Source organism: Pipistrellus kuhlii, unplaced genomic scaffold (genome assembly GCF_014108245.1).
Source record: "Pipistrellus kuhlii isolate mPipKuh1 unplaced genomic scaffold, mPipKuh1.p scaffold_m20_p_14, whole genome shotgun sequence".
NCBI lineage: Eukaryota > Metazoa > Chordata > Mammalia > Chiroptera > Vespertilionidae > Pipistrellus > Pipistrellus kuhlii.
The window spans coordinates 27,943,522-27,960,403 of NW_023425449.1; the positions used below are offsets into that span (position 1 = coordinate 27,943,522).

General features: G+C 41.2%; 1 protein-coding gene across 5 annotated transcripts in view; it reads right to left on the reverse strand.

Annotated features, from left to right (window-relative positions):
• Positions 1-16,882, reverse strand: part of ASPH (aspartate beta-hydroxylase) — a 150,593-nt gene that overhangs the window by 51,971 nt on the left and 81,740 nt on the right. The gene's annotated exons all lie outside the window — the stretch shown is intronic.

Here is a 16,882-nt window from a genome sequence, read left to right on the forward strand (position 1 = left end):
GAATGTAATCTGCAAACCCTAAACAATCAATACAGTAACAATACAAAGATTATGTAGCTAATAAAAATGTTTCAATTACTCCAAAAGAAGGCAGAGAAAGAGAAAAAACACAATAAATAAGAGATGTAACAGATAGAAAACATACAGAAAGAGATAGATATAACCAAATCAATAATTACACTAAATACATATATCCAATTAAATAACACAATTAAAAGCCAAATAATTTTAGTTTGAATGAAAAAGATCCAAATATATGCTGATTACAAATAATACACTTCAAATATAAAGTCACAAATTAAAAGCAAATGGAAGCAAAATGGTTTTCCAGACTAATAATACCCAAAGGAAAGTTGGAGCACCTATATTAATATCAAAGTACTAAAAAAATAAGAGAAAAACTTTGTGACCTTGGGTTAGGCAAAAATCTCTTAGGTAAAACTCCAAGAGCATCATCCATAAAAGAACACATTCATATATTGGACTTCATTAATTTTTTTTAAAAATCTTCAAAAGCTATTACCTATTAAGAAAATGAAAAGACAAGCTAGAGGCTGAAAGAAAATATTCGTAAACTGTTTATGTGGTAAAGGTGTTATAAAAATACTATTCAATATATAATACCGTTTCCCTGAAAATAAGACAGTGTTTTATATTAATTCTTTCTCCCAAAGATGTGCTAGATCTTATTTTCAGGGGATGTCTTATTTTTCCATGAAGAAGAATACAGTACACATTTATTGTTAAATGAAAATAAAGGAAACTTATTACCTATATACGGTACGGTAGAACGGTAGTTGTGAACACAAACCAGACAAACTATAAATCCTACAGTATCAAGAATTTACTCATTTATTCAATGACAATCATATCATCATCTTCTGGAACATCATCATAACAATCCAATTCCTGAATTTCCAGTGACTACATTTCTTTCAGAATCAGTGGACCAAATTTCTCATGTTTAGTCTAGCGGGGGCTTTATTTTTGGGGGGATGCCTATATTTCACTCAGAAGGAAACCTGTAAGTAGGTCTTATTTTCGGAGGATGTCTTATTTTCGGGGAAACACGGTACTAGTAAAAGGCTAATATGCAAATTGTCCCCTAGACCAGAGTTTAACGGGAGTTCAACCAGAGGGCAGGGCTGGTTGACTAACTGCCAGTCGCCCCACGCCCCCTTCCGGCCAGCCCTGCTCCCAATAACCCCCACATCCCAATTGGGAGCAGGGCTGGATGGACCACACCCATGCACAAATTTGTGCACCAGGCCTCTAGTAATATATGAAGATTTCCCAAAACTCAATACAAAAACTAACAGCCCAATAAAAAAGGGTGTGGGAAAATGTGAACAAATACTTCACCAAAGAAGAAATAAGGATGAGAATTAAGTTCATGAACAGCTGCTCAACATCATTTGTCACCAGGGAAATGCAAATTAAGACCAAAATGAGATACCACTACATATCTATTAGAAAGGCTAAGATTAGAAAGATGGACCATACCCACTGTTGTTAAGGATGTGGAAGAACTAGGACTGTGGTGTAACTGGTGGTTTAAATGAGTGACTGACCATAGCCTGAGGTTGGGAAGGTTCTCTTTCTGTGAGTGGGCATTCGTTGAAAGGCTAGGAGTAGCAGTAATAAGGGACTACAAGAATAAGAGGCAGGGCCGCCACAGGCTGAGGGAGTGGCAAAATGCAGGACAGAATGAAATTCTTGCTGAAATGAAATGACTAAAATTTTTTTTTTTTTTGGGGGGGGAGAGATTTAACCATAAAACTCCTAGAAATAATTTGAAAATATCAAACATGTGGTAATTTCTTATCAGTAAAACTTATATTCAGATAAATCTGTTTTCATTTGAATAAAAATACACATGTTCATTTCATCATGTTTACAGACTATCTTGTCTTTTAACAAAGCACTACTGGCCATACTGTCCTGAGAGAGAAGGTGATGACATTCTAAAAGAGCACAGATTATTGTCAGCCCCCGATATATGACACGTTGTGATTCTTTCTATGAATAATGTGCAGCTTATTTTTATGCCACAGCACACCACATGTTTTGGGTTTTAACAGATGGCAAACTCTTTTTACCGGGGTTTTAAACTTGCACACTGGGAATGAAAATATTTATGCAGTAAACACTTTAGCTGATTCTACGTTCGGACAAGTTTAATTAAAGGAGGAGATACCAATGGCACCATCAAGCCGGCTCCTGGGAGGATGCAGGATCTTGCTTCTTTGCTGAACACGTTGTTTACCCCAGCAATTTAAAGCATGCACGAAAATTAACGGGACTACTGAGTTTTATAATAAATCCCTTAAGCATTTAGCGGTATATTTTTTCTTCTTTGGAAGCTGTTTCAAACCCAATGTTAATAAAGCTTTAACATCCAAGGTAGAAGAAAAGCATAACTTACTCTTTAATGAGATGCCACTATCAGGATTGCTCAAAGAGCTCTCCAATACGCTCCCATCTCATTCAGCTTAGGATGTTCATTTCCCACCTACCAACACTTCCTGGGGCAATATCCCTAAAGAATCAGTATTCTATTCTTGCTCTTAAGATATTAAATATATTGGTCGTGAGGAGTGAACTTATCAAATTCACCCAGAGCCTCTTAGAAAAGAACCACATACAAACAGTCATAAGCAGTATCTGGATTTGGGATTTGCATGTATTTTATGTAAAATAATAATATGAGAAAAAGTAATGATTATAGTTGCTCATATCTGTATGGCATGACAAAGAGAAATGGTCACCAGTCTACACAAAAACTCCATCTCTGTATTTTACACATGAAAAAAAGCCAAGCACCAAAAGGCTAAGAGACTTATTCAAGATCAAGTAACAAATAAGAAGCTCAGACCAAGTGGCAAGTAGGATTTGGAAGAGCTATAACAATAAGACTCCTTTCACTATGCACAATTTTCAAGTGCGGATCAACTGATCAGTAACAGGAATTTAAACGAGGAACATGTTCGTGAATTGAAAGAAAAATAGATGGTGGCTACTTTAAAGGCAGACACATACTAAACAATACCCATATCTCTAAATTTCCTGTAGTGTGATTACAGCCTCAACTCCCAATCAGTACACCCAACCACACACTTTCATCTAAAAACTAAACAGATCAGCCCTGATTGGTTTGGTTCAGTGGATAGAGCCTTGGCCTGAGGACTGAAGGGTCCCAAGTTCGATTCCGGTCAAGGTCATGTACCTTTGTTGCGGGCACATCCCCAATAGGGGGCATGCAGGAGGCAACTGATCAATGTTTCTCTCCCATTGATGTTTCTAACTCTCTATCCCTCTCCCTTCCTCTCTGTAAAAAAATCAATTTATACATATATATATATATATATATATATATATATATATATATATATATATATAAAACAGATCAGCCGGGTTTGGCTCAGTGGATAGAACATCAGCTTGCAGACTGAAGGATCCCAGGTTGCAGGCTCCATCCCCAGTAGGGGTGTGCAGAAGGCAGCTAATCAATGATTCTCATCATTGATGTTTCTATCTCTCTCTCCTTCCTTCCTCTCTGATATCAATAAAACTATGTTAAAATAAAAAAAAAACCTACATAAATAAGCAAAAAATAAAAACAGAACGGATCAAACAAAAAACTTGGTCTAAGAGTGAGTGCCAATGCACTGAGTATATTTGATACTTACTATTCATCTAAAAAACACTTTAAAAGTATTCTTCATTTTGCCTGGCCTGCATGGCTCAGTGGTTGAGTGTCCATCTATGAACCAGGAGGTCATGGTGCTGGTGTCAATTCCTGGTCAGGGCACATGCCCAGGTTGCAAGCTCCCAATGGGAGGCATGCAGGAAGCAGCTGATCAATTATTCTCTGTCATCACTGATGTTTCTTTCTTTTTTTTTTAATATATATTTTTATTGATTTTGTACAGAGAGAAGGGAGAGATAGAGTCAGAAACATCGATGAGAGAGAGTCATTGATCAGCTGCCTCTTGCACACCCCCTACTGGGGATATGCCCGCAACCAAGGTACATGCCCTTGACCAAAATCGAACCCGGGATCTTTCAGTCCCCAAGCTGACGCTCTATCTATTGAGCCAAACCAGTTTCGGCAGATGTTTCTATCTCTCTCTTCCTCTTTGAACTAAATAAAGATATATTTAAACAAAAACTGAAATTAAAAAAATTCTTCATTTTTTTCCCCCTAACAAGTCTCTCCACTCCGGTTTTATAATCACAAAGAAACACTCCAGGAAGTGCAGCGTTGAGCTATTAAACATCTCAGGGGGTAGAAGACAATCTGCCTCTGGCCTCCTTCCCCACTGCACGGAGGTAAGCAATTAATGGCAAACATCACATGCCCTGCTGGGTCCTCTCCTGTTTCACTGCCCGCGTACGAGGCCCTGAGAAATGCACTGCTGAGGGATGCACGTGGCAGCAGATAAAAAGGGCAAGATGCGGTATGAATCAAAGTGACAGGGCACAGAAATAAAAAGCTCACCCAAGTTCATTGGTTTTATGGGGAAGCTATAATTTGCAATTAATGCTATTTCCACCTTATGACTTGCTGAATGACATTACTAATAACATCACTAATACGGTGGCACAAATGCACAGAGAAGTCAGTGATCCCTGGGAGAGAGGAGCCAAATTTCAACGAAGCATCAAAATCAAAGTTAGCACCTGAAACGCACCTTTTTCCAATTTTAGTTCTTACGTAAAGCATATCCATTAAAGGCAGCATCCACCTTTACTTAAAGTTCACAGTATATTTTGCATAACTTGAGCAGGGTTGGTAGAGCCGATAGCTACTCAGAAACTAGCCCTAAACTATATAAACCACACACACACACACACACACACACACACACACACAGTCCTAGAAGTACTCTCTAGTTAAGTCTATTGCATGAAACAGAAAAGAAACAAATGGAAGATACCATCAATGATACTGAAGAATCAAAAAAGAAAAAGTGTAAAATTCACTGGTTATTAGAAAATAACAAAGTAACAATTTTCCCCGAAAATGGTTGTGTCAAGAGTTTCAAGACAAGACTCTAATCAATTTAAGCTGTTTTGTAGAGAGCATCCTATGATATCCTAGGAGGACTGACCTTGGAGTTTTATGCATCAACACATCATCCTCATCATTAAAAAGTAAAGTGCCTAGGGGGAGAGATCAACCAAAGGACTTGTATACACACATATGAGCTCAACCAATGGATACAAACACCAGAGGTGTGAGGGCATGAGTGGGGGTTTGGGGGGCAATGGAGGGATAAGGACGCATATGCAATACTTTAATCAATAAAAAACAAAATGTAGTTATTCTGGAATTTAAAAAAAAAGTTTCTGAATTCATAGGTAGATGGAGCAAAGAGAATGCCACGGAAACCACCCTTGCTCACTACCTGAGGACCAGCTCAAGTCTTCACTCCATGAAGGCATCAGCTGCTGTCCATCTCCCGAGCAGTGGGCTCGTTCTCCTCCACGCTCCCACCGCATTTTGCTCATAGCCTCACTTCCTTGTATTGTAGTTTTACTTTTTTTAAAAAATATATATATTTTATTGATTTTTTTTTATAGAGGAAGGGAGAGGGATAGAGAGCTAGAAACATCGATGAGAGAGAAACATCGACCCGCTGCCTCCTGCACACCCCTACCAGGGATGTGCCCACAACCAATGTACATGTCCTTGACCGGAATCGAACCTGAAACCTTTCAGTCTGCAGACTGACGCTCTATCCACTGAGTCAAACCAGTTTCGGCTGTAGTTTTACATTTGCTTTGTTTTCACAGCACTCCACAGACCAGGACAAATAAAATACGTTGAAATATTTGCTAAGTTAAAGAAGCATCCTCTTAGGAGAAGCTGCTGTCCCTTTCCTCAGGTCTCCTGCTCACTCTTAAGAAGGTCAACACACTGGGGGAGGCTGAAGATCCAGGACCTGGTGCCAGAGGCCATACCTTCAGCCAACACAGAGGACTCCCCTGTATAAGAAAAATGTAGTCGAATATATGCAATTCCTTCTCTTACTCCCTTCACCCACAGGTGCTGATTCCTTAAAAATTAACCCAAAGGCCAAAATTCAGTATTTTCTGATTTTACCATAACTAAGTGGACAAATATACTTACGACTTGAAATAGAATCTACAATATAAATGCAAATTTGTTTTAATTGAGATGTCTAGTAGCAAACAATTTTGCTAGTTAAACAGAAGCCTTGAACCACCTCAGTGATGTTTTATTAGTATTACTTTGATGATAAGATTTTTTTAAAATATATTTTATTGATTTTTTACAGAGAGGAAGAGAGAGGGATAGAGAGTTATAATAGAAACATCGATGAGAGAGAATCATCGATCAGCTGCCTCTGTTCCCACAACCAAGGTACATGCCCTTGACCAGAATCGAACCTGGAACCTTTCAGTCCGAAGGCCGATGCTCTATTCCCTGAGCCAAACCAGTTTTGGCTGATGATAAGAATTTTTAAAAGTTCTCCCTGGCAACCCAGGGTGGATCTATGGCAATGACCCATTAAAAGGTTAAATACCGAGCATCTTCTGAGTTGAAGGCACAGCCACGCCCTACCCTACCAGGTGAGACAAATCACAGAAAATCACAGTAACATAAAAAGCTAGACCTATGAAAACATCACTGACAAAAGTCATGTTCTTTAATACCTGAAGTTTGAACATGTGTAGATGGCAACTGAGAATTTATTACCATTATTCTCTTTGTCCCGATTGAAATGTGCGAGGGTTAGCCAAGGAATGAAGCCAGGTGAGGTCAGAGAGGAGTCTACAGGTGACAGACATGAGCCAGGAAGGAGGAAAAGGGTCCAGAGGCAGAGTCAGTCTTGGACACCGGCCCAGTATTGCACCTCCGCAGAGAGCAGGTGGTCGGTGGTACTCAGACCCTAGGCCGGCTCACTATCTGAGGCTAAGGACTTGCCTTTCAGAGGTTGTTTTAATGACCTTACCAGGGTTCTTCCCACAGTACAGCTTCAGCTCTTCTCAAATAATCCTCCTGTGGTCTTTCTATTTTATTAAGTTAAACAGTCCCTTCCAATGGGATTCCAATAGCAGCAAGGAGTGATACCTGAACCAGGTGGACCCAGTGAAAAATGTTGACTTAAGATGATCCTGGACCACAGACCGGATTGGCCAGGGAAGCAGCACAGTGGTCGGACCCAGCACTCCTCAACCAGGCCTTCACCTGGGAGTGAACAGGCCCCTGAGCTGGGAAGTCAGAATGTGTGAGGGTGGACCCAGCCCAGTTTTCCAGTGATCGCATTGGCAGTCGGGGTGGAGAAATGCCGCATCAGCATCAGACGCAGGCGCCTCACTGGAATCTGGCTGTGTTTGGATGCATCATGAGTTCCAACAGCAGTTAATTATCCACAGAACAGCTTTGCGTGTTCTAGATGGTGGGCAAGAAGGAGAGCGGGAAGTTACAGAAAAGCGTTAAGGCAGCCAATGAACCATGGATGCTGCTGCACGGGGTGCCCAGTGCCGTCAGCTGGGCCAGCTCCTAAGTGTCGCCGTGGCGGCAGAGCCAGCGATGGGCCCTGGGGTCTCCTGGGGCCTCTGAAGGAAGACTGTGCCTCTCCTCCACATGGAAATACTCTGCCTGCAACCATCCTCCTGCCCCCGGCCTCGCTGAAGGCTGTTCCTGACTCCCCGTGACAGTGGCTTCTCCCCGTTGCTGAGATATCCTTGCCTGTTGCCAACTGTCTGGCTTCCCAGTCCCCACCTGCTGCTTGTGCCTAACTTCCTGTCCCTTCCCGGAGTGTCTGTGTCCCCTCAGCCTCCAGCCACGCCCACCCTGCTCTGAGCCACGGCTGCCCAGGCTCACACAGAGAACCGTGGGGTCTGCGTGGTGAAGGAGAAGAAGAAAGCATTCCAGAAAAGGAGAAAAGCATGGCTGATGCTCCATGCTGCCAGGGTGAAGTGGTAGACCCATTCCTGGGCAGAGTCTAAGAAAATCACCCAAACTGAAACAGAGAGGACTTGGTTTATTTTCACTATTGCTAATACTTCCTACCATCAACACACACTTGATTTTCAAAGTGAAAAACATATGAACAGATGGCAAGAATGACCACTGTGAATGCCACAACAATCTACCAGCATATGAGAAGGATGACAAGTACTGTGAGGAAGAACGCTGTAATCAAACCGAGAGGTAATTCGGTAATGAGTTTTTCACATAAGGCACTCTCCAATCTGAAGTTTGCTTAAAGAAATGAATATACTCAAGTATGCTAGCACTGTCTTTTTATGGCACTTTTTTTTTTTAAGCTTAATTTTAAGCAAGCTTGGGCATTGTTGGCTAATATGTTAATCCTTCATTTGCTTCAGTATATAAATAATGTGTTATTACACAGTAAAGTGGATTATTCTGATTGGAAAGCAGGGTCATATTTCCCATCAATTAAAAAAAATTTAGATCCCAAAGATAATTTTAAAACACGCTTACATGGTTTTTTCCCCATAAGAAACCTATTTTATTTCCCTGCTCATGCTGTCATGATCGTTACAGAAATTACCTTTGTAAAATGTTGCCTGCTCGACGGGAGGCATTAGAATGGGATTTTAATGACAACGAAGAACTTGCTGTTATTGTCCTGTGGTGTTTGACTGGATAGCCACTCTGGTGGAGACAGGAGTCCCAAATCAATACTTGTACTACAACATGGTTAAGATCACGAAATGAAAAAAAAAGAAAAACAAAAACAAAGAAAATGTGTATTTCAACAGAGCTTAAAACCTCCACTCCACTTGCTGCAACTGGTAATATATGCTGAGATTATTTAAATCACTAAAATTGCTGTAATTAAACTTCTCTCTAAATCAGACTTGTATAAGAGTCAGAAATCTCCTATAATTAACTTATCTGTAGAAGTAATCAGACAATAACTGCCAGTATATTTTAGGAACCACGCAAACTACTGTAGCTGTTGAATGTAATAACTATAATAAATCTTTAACAGCAGTTATCTTTTAACCTCTTTTCACAGCTGCACGGTGGGAGGGAGATGGTCTTCTTGAAGCTTTTCCCTGAGCTGGTGTGAGAGTGCTATTGCTACCCTGCTCTGCAGCAGAATGGGGAAAGTTCGAAGGAGCAGTGTGGGCTCCACTGAGATGCCGGCCTGTGCTACATCTAAGTGGCTATGGCGCTAGTGATGAGGAATACATAGTGTTTTAGGGCCTGCCCAAAACAATGAACCAAGGCACCTCCAACGAGCAGCTAAAAGTCAAAAAACCTATATATACTGACCATGCAGTCATCAAGTTCAAGGCAGGGATGACTCAGTTGAACTCGTGTATCAATGCAAACAATCCTGAGGCCAAATAATTGAATCATGAGGACAGGTGTCCTCAAAGCTAGATACAATAGCTTTTATCTCAATAAGATTAAGGGAATGAGAAATGGACCATGTTTTACACTCCTCAGCCTCTGAATCAAAGTTGTTCAATGTTTTCCTATATATTGTTTCTTTTGTAATCCTATATAATAAAAGGCTAATATGCAACTCGTCAGAATGGCAGAACGACCAATTGCTATGACACTCACCGACCATCAAGGGATAGATACTCAATGCAGGAGCGCTGCTCAGCCAGAAGCCGGGCTCATAAATGGCAGAGGCAGTGGCGGGAGCCTCTTCCACCTCCACGGCTTTGCTAAGGACGCCTGCCAGGTTAGGCCCATTCCCTGTGGGGACTAAGCCAGCAGGTGGACATCCCCAGAGGGGTCCCAGACTGTGAGAGGCTGAGGGCCCCACCACCAGTGAATGAATGTTGTGCACTGGGCCTCTAGTATAAATATATAAATGAAAGCCAGCAGATATTGCTGGACTTGTTCAAAGACCAGAGAATACCTTTCTCTCACATGTCCATTCATAAATTCACTTATCCCAATCATCCTGTATCTGTAAGACGTTATACATGAAGCTCACAGGTGAAGAACCAACTGGAAAAGTGTTTCTACAATTTAAAAACCAAGGGATTAACATCAGTAATATAATTGAAACCACTGAAAGTCAACAAGAAAAAGGCACACAGTAAGATGTGGTTGGGCAGTTCACAGTAAGACAATCCAGAATGACTTACAAATTTGAGAATGCCAGTAATATTCAGAGAGTGTTAGTATTTGTAGTTCATTAACTCAACAGATCATGGAACATGATGAAAACAACTAGTTGAAGGCACTGGAAAATGACCAAAGACAGGCAGACTTATCAATGGAAGGGTTTACTTTTGAAAAACTGTTTTTCTTTCTACATTGGGCTTTCTTGTATGGCAGGGCTCCCCAAATACCGTAAGTCAGGCAGAGGACAGCGCTCACAGCAACAAAGCTGGGAGAAATGTCAAGCGCACATTTTAGAAGCAGGAGAGTCACAGGAGCCTGAGATCCAAAATCTCAGAACAAACTCTGCCCAAATCCCTGGGTGACTGACAACTTTCTATCCTCAGGGGGAAGCCCAAGGAGCCTGGTGAAAGGCAGGCAAACCCAAACTCAAGGAGGAGGCAATGGTTACACAGCTGAGCCTCGAACATCACAGGTGTGAACTGCACAGGCCCACAAGTACACGAAGTTATAAAATAAACTCCTGTACTGTTTCAATCCACCGTTGGGAGTTTGTGGCTATAGAGGGCCAACATTTAATATGGAGGACTTAAAATTCTGGGGATTTTTGTCTCCACGGGGGTTCTGGACCCAAGCCCCTGAAGATACCAAAGGACAACTAAGTGCTGAGGAAGACAAAGTTCTATGTAGAATTTTCATCTGGGGGAGGAAGAAGAAGGAGGGTGCCATTAACCCCCACCGTTTAAGAGTCAACGGTATAGGACTACAAGACAAACTACCCCCGACTTAGTAGCTCACAACAACCATAAACATGCGTCACCTTACACAAGTTCCTTGCTCCCCAGAACTGTCCTGGGGAGGCTCACGGCATGGCAGCTGGTTTCCCCGGAGTGTGTAACCCCAAAGGCAAGCAAGATAGAAGCTGCGCTGTCTCTCATGACCTAGCCTTGCAGTCACATTCTGTCACTTCTGAAATGCCCTCCTGGGGACGCAGCTCAGCCCTGTTCAGAGGAGAAAGGTCTCTACAGAGGCACGAGCTAGAAGGCAGGAACCACTGGGGCCTTCGTGGAGGCTAACGACTACAGAAATGACCTTTGAAATACAGAAATGCTTCCGGCGAAATGTGCAAGATGGTTGTGTTCTTCATACATACACAGGGTGGGGAGCAGGAAATACTGGCTGGCGGTATGAAACAGCAGAACTTGGGGCTGGCAGAGCAACCAACAATGTAGATAGTAAATCTCAGAAGCAAGTTCCAAATCCTGAGTAAGAATTCTGCCCAAGTCTGTAACAGATCGTTCAACTATGTCTAGACTCTAGAGTAGGGGTGTCGAACTCAATCAGAGAAGGGGCCAAAATCTAAAATCCAGCCTAAATCACGGGCCGAATGGTTTACTGAACAGTCATAAACTGTCATTGTGATGGAAACGCAGCAGAGTGCAGTGATGACAGCGCGGTGCGGGCCACATTGCAAGGCCTGGCGGGACGGATTTGGCCCGCGGGCCTTGTGTTTGACACATGTGCTCTATAGGGTGGACACGGCAGCTGGAAACCAAAACACCTGAGCAGAGGCAGTACTGCTTCAGGCTGCAGGGAAAACAAAATTTTGTTTGACAAGTGAACTATCTACTAGACACCAACAATTCCAGATTTACTACAACACATTATATACACAATTCAGCTTCTGACCAAGAATTACTAGAGCACAAATAACAGTGACCTCCTGAGCTACATGCAGTAAAAAAAATAAATAAAAAAAAATAGTAGTCAATATCACAGTATGGATACTGCTTCCGAGTGTGCCCAAAATATTGGCTTTATTATTATAGAAAAACAGTTCAAATCAGTGATTATAAATGAGTCCAGAGAATTAAAGCAAAACATGGCATTAAGGAGTAAACAGATATTGAATCTCAGCAGTGAAATAGAAACTATTAAAAAAAAAAAAAGCAATTGGAAATCTATAGCTGAAAAGAACTGTAACTGGAATGAAAATTTTACTGATGGGCTCAATGGCAGATATAAAAGGACAAAAGGAAAAGAAAATTACCAAACTTGAAGATAGAACAACAGAAATTATGCAATCCAAAGGAAAATGGGGGGGGGAGGGTAGATGAAGTTTCAGAAACCTGTAGAATGTTATCATGCAGGCTAGCAAGTAATTGAAATACCAGAGTAATAAAAAGAGAGAGAAGAAAAAAATGTATTTGAAAAGACAATGGCTGAAAAATATTCAATTTACAAGATTTTTTGTAAGAATTGAGAACCTATGTGAAAATAACTTAAAATGTAGTACACTGTGGACAATTAAAGTTCATACTATGACATTTCTGTTCATAAACTCTACCTGCCCACCATTTGCATCTCATACTCTCACCACCAAATGAAGAGGCCCAAGTTTATCACCTTTTTTTCATACTACAACAATTTATTCAGCTCCTACTGTGTTATGGTTAAGTGCTACTGGAAGGGTGTGATGATGATTAATTTTATGTGTCTAGTTAGCTAGGCACTCAGATATTTAGTCAAATATGTATGAATATTGTGAAGGTTTTTTTGTTTGTTTTGTTTTTTTTTTTAGGATTTGCCTTTTTAAAAAATATATATATTTTACTGATTTTTTACAGAGAGGAAGAGAGAAGGATAGAGAGTTAGAAACATCGATGAGAGAGAATCATCGATGAGCTGCCTCCTGCACACCCCCCACTGGGGATGTGCCCACAACCAAGGTACATGCCCTTGACCGGAATCAAACCGGGGACTTTTCAGTCCGCAGGCAGATGCTCTATCCACTGAGCCAAACCGGTTTCGGCGGTATTTTATTTTTATTTTTATGGGATTAAAGTTTAAATCCACAGATTTTGAATAAAGCAGATTATCCACCAAAGGGTAGGTGGGCCACATCCAATCAGTTGAAGGTCTAAAGAAATGCCCCCTCCGCCCATGGGAAGAGGGAATTCTGTCTCCAAACAGCCGTTGGCCTTAAGCTGCAACATCAACTCTTCCCCGGGTCTCCAGTCTGCCTATCTACCCTGTAGATTTTCGTATTTTAATCATGAGCCAATTCTTTAAAATAACTCTGTTTCTGTCTGTCAGTCTCTTTCTACTTCCCTTTCTCTTTCTAGACACACACACACCATGCTGGTTGTGTTTCTCTGGAGAATCTAGACTTATACTGGGGTTAGGGGTAGGAAAGTCATGGTCCCACCCTTAAGAACTTTGTTGACTAAATATTAAGGAGAAAACTCAAAATATGCACTAACATTCTGTGAGCCCTGCATGTTTTGGAAGCCCATCTCCTGCTGGAGCGATGCGGGTACAGCCAGGGCAGGCTCCTGGCACAGTGAGCTCTCAGCCCAGCTCTGAGGAATAGGAATTGCCAGGTGAGTGTGAGGCGGAGGCAAGGAGGAGCGATTTGAACAGAGGAAAGCCATAAGCAAGGGCCAGATGGCCAGATGCTGTATGTGCTGCACCGAGGAATCTCGTTTTTAATCCTCAGGCAATGCTCTCCATTTTTGCTCAGAGATGTTATATAGGGTTACAAGAATCCCAGGAAAAACTTTGTAGAAAAAATTTTAAAAAACACAAAAATATTTTTTTCATTTGGGCGTGACTACTATCCTTGTTGGTTCTATCTGTTTTCCTTATGACTCACAGAAGACTCAGAAGTATTCATAAGAGGTACCAGTTCCACCTCACTGGTTGACTACCTATAATACAGCCATCTCAGCCTTTTCTTTAAAGTGCATTACTCATGCGGAGTCTGTAAAGAACCATTTGCAGTGCTAATGTGAGACTTGTTTTCCAGTGCCACCTGGTGTTTCGTTAGGGCACTGATTATTACTTTTTAAAGAATGCAAATACTAACCAGGAAATCTTTAAATGCCTTCTTAAAGACATTCGCAAAGTACATTGTTTCAGCATATCCCTAATTGTAATAAATAATATCTAATATTAAATATTAGTCTAAATCAAAGGAAAATTATTTCCGGTAAAGTGCCTGATCCAAATGCAATTTTAACACACACACACACAAGCCAGAACACATTTCCCATTTTCAGGCAGAGTATTCTGTTGCTCCTCAAATTTCTTTAAAAAAAAATTTTTTTTTATTTCAGAGAGAGAAGAGGAGAGGAATGGATAGAAACATCATTGATGAGAAAGAATCATGAACCAGCTGCCTCCTGCACAACCCTCACTGGGAATTGAGCCTGCAATCTGGGCATGTGCCCTGACCGGGAATCGAACCCTAACCTCCTGATTCATGGGTCAATGCTCAACCACTAAAACTACACTGGCTGGGATTTCAAATTTATTTAAAGGCTCACAAATCCTCAAATACTAACTGACATTTGACATATATGAAATCAGTAACATATTGCATACGTTTATATTCAATGAGTTTGTTAAAGCACACCTTTTTTAGTAGCATAGAGCCATTTTTGAGTCCTCTCTGTCACACCCCATATTCTTATCCATTAGCAGATCCTATTGACTTTAGGTGTGAATACATGCAGATCTCATCCCCCCTCTCCACTTCTACCCCCACCCCTGAACCTGGCTGCCCTCATCTCTCCCTGGACCATTGCCATCGCCTTCTACGTGGTCTCCTGCTCCCAATCTTGCACCTCTAGAGCCAGAACCAGCCTTTTAAAACACAAAGCAGAAAGTATGAATCCTCAGCTCAGAATCTCCCAGTGGCTTCCAGTCTCACTCAAGATAATATTTATAAAGTCCTTCTCCAAAGGCCTTTGTGACTCAAACCTTGCAACCCCAGTGCCCTCCCACAATCCCCTCGCCCCTTGCACATTTCCGGCTAATCCTCACACTTGCTAAGTGCTTCTCGCCTTAGGGACTATGGATGTGCTACTCCACCAGGGACCTCTCTCCTCCCAGGTGGCTGCACATCTCACTCCCTTCCATCTTCATATCACTGTCCAAGAGGCCATCTATAGAGCATCGTCCCTGCCCACTGTCATTCCCTGTACTCTTGTCCTGTTGTATATTTCTTTTCACAGGTATCACTGCCTATTATATTCTAATTTTTATATTTTATCTATTATATTCTAATCACGTTTAAACGCGACACACACACACACACACACACACACACACACACACACACATACACACAATACAAGTACCATGAGAACTGGGGCTTTGATTTTATTGACTGTTTTGGCCCCACTGCCTAAACCAGAGCCTGGCACACAGTAGGTACTCAATATTACTGAGTAAATGAGTGAATAAGAATAATTGTTTGATTTAGACATCTAGTGAGCTGTGTTCAGATGGCATTACTTTGTAGTTCACACTATGTTTTATGGATGTGAAATATGGAATATGTGGGAAAAGGTGACATCCAGTGGGGAGAAGCTGATATAGCAATTTCATCTACAACAGATAAATAATCTGATTCCATTTAAGAATCTGGCATCTTCAAAGGAGGGCCTATTTTGGAAGAGACTCTATCCCAAACCTGAGACTCTATCAAAATAAATTAAATATAATTCTTTAAAAAAAAAGGGGTCATGTAATTATTAATTCTAAGTAAAAACAAAATCTTCCCAATCTTGTCAGTATTTCCTCATCCATATACTTGAGGGAAGATAATACAAGTAGAAAATTAGGCAACCTAATAATTCAAGCTGAGGCAATTGTATAATTACCATTAAAAATCTTCATTCAGGTGCGGGGAGGAAGAGGGTAAAGGGGGAATAAATAGTGATGGAAGGAGACTTGATTGGAGTGGTGAACATACAATAAATATACATATGATGTATTATAGAATTATACACCTGAAATCTATGTAATTCTATGAACCAGTCACCCCACTAAATTCAGTTTTTAAAATCTCCATTTTCATATTATGAATATTATGAAGTTAAGATAGGACTATTAAAACACATTCACTTTTTAAAATCACCGTGGACACATTGCTGAGTGAGAGAGACCACAAAGGGGGGGGGGGGGGGGCAGGAACACCAGTCTGGTAACTGACAGAGATGTTGGTGGCTGGGACCCAGGTTGATAGTAGGTGAAGGAGGCAGGAAGTAGTTGGATTCCAGATACTCTCTGGAGAGAGCTGAGAGGATTTGCTAGTGGAAGACTGGGTGGCATGAAGGAGAAGATTCATGGGAGGAGTGGGGTGAGGCGTCAGGGGTTCAGTTTTATATGTAAGTTTGAAGTGATGACTAGACATCCAATCAAGATCATCAGGTAGACACCAGGCAAATGTGGCAATCTTTGACATTCAGATATTTAAAGCCATGAGATTAGACGAGTGTCGACAGAATGACTCTGAGGACTGAGTCCTAAGGCGCCCCGATGTTTGGTGCTCAGGGAGAGGAGTGTCTGGCAGAACAGGCTGAACAAAAGCAAATTGTACTGAGTTGGAGGAAAGCCAAGAGAATGTGTACCCAGCAGGCCGAGGGAAGGCAGAGCTGTGGAATAGGGGAAGTGGTGAGTTCTATGGAAAGCTGCTATTACCCTCCTCCCTGCCTTTTTTTCTCCTCTTAAAAAGAACACATCATGAATATACTGGGGAGCTCAGGCATGCTGAGAGCTTATGGATGATGGCTGAGCTAAATCCCAGTCAGTATACAAAAAAAAATTTTTTTTTAATCAATCAACAGTTTCCAAGAGTGAGGAGAAAATGCAGAAACAAGCTATTTAGACACACACAGTTAAGTACTAGAAGAGACAGCTAAAAGAAAATTGGGGATGGGACTCATGATAAGAGAGTAGTAGGGTAGAAGACTACTGCTTTTAAATCATAACTTTTGAAAC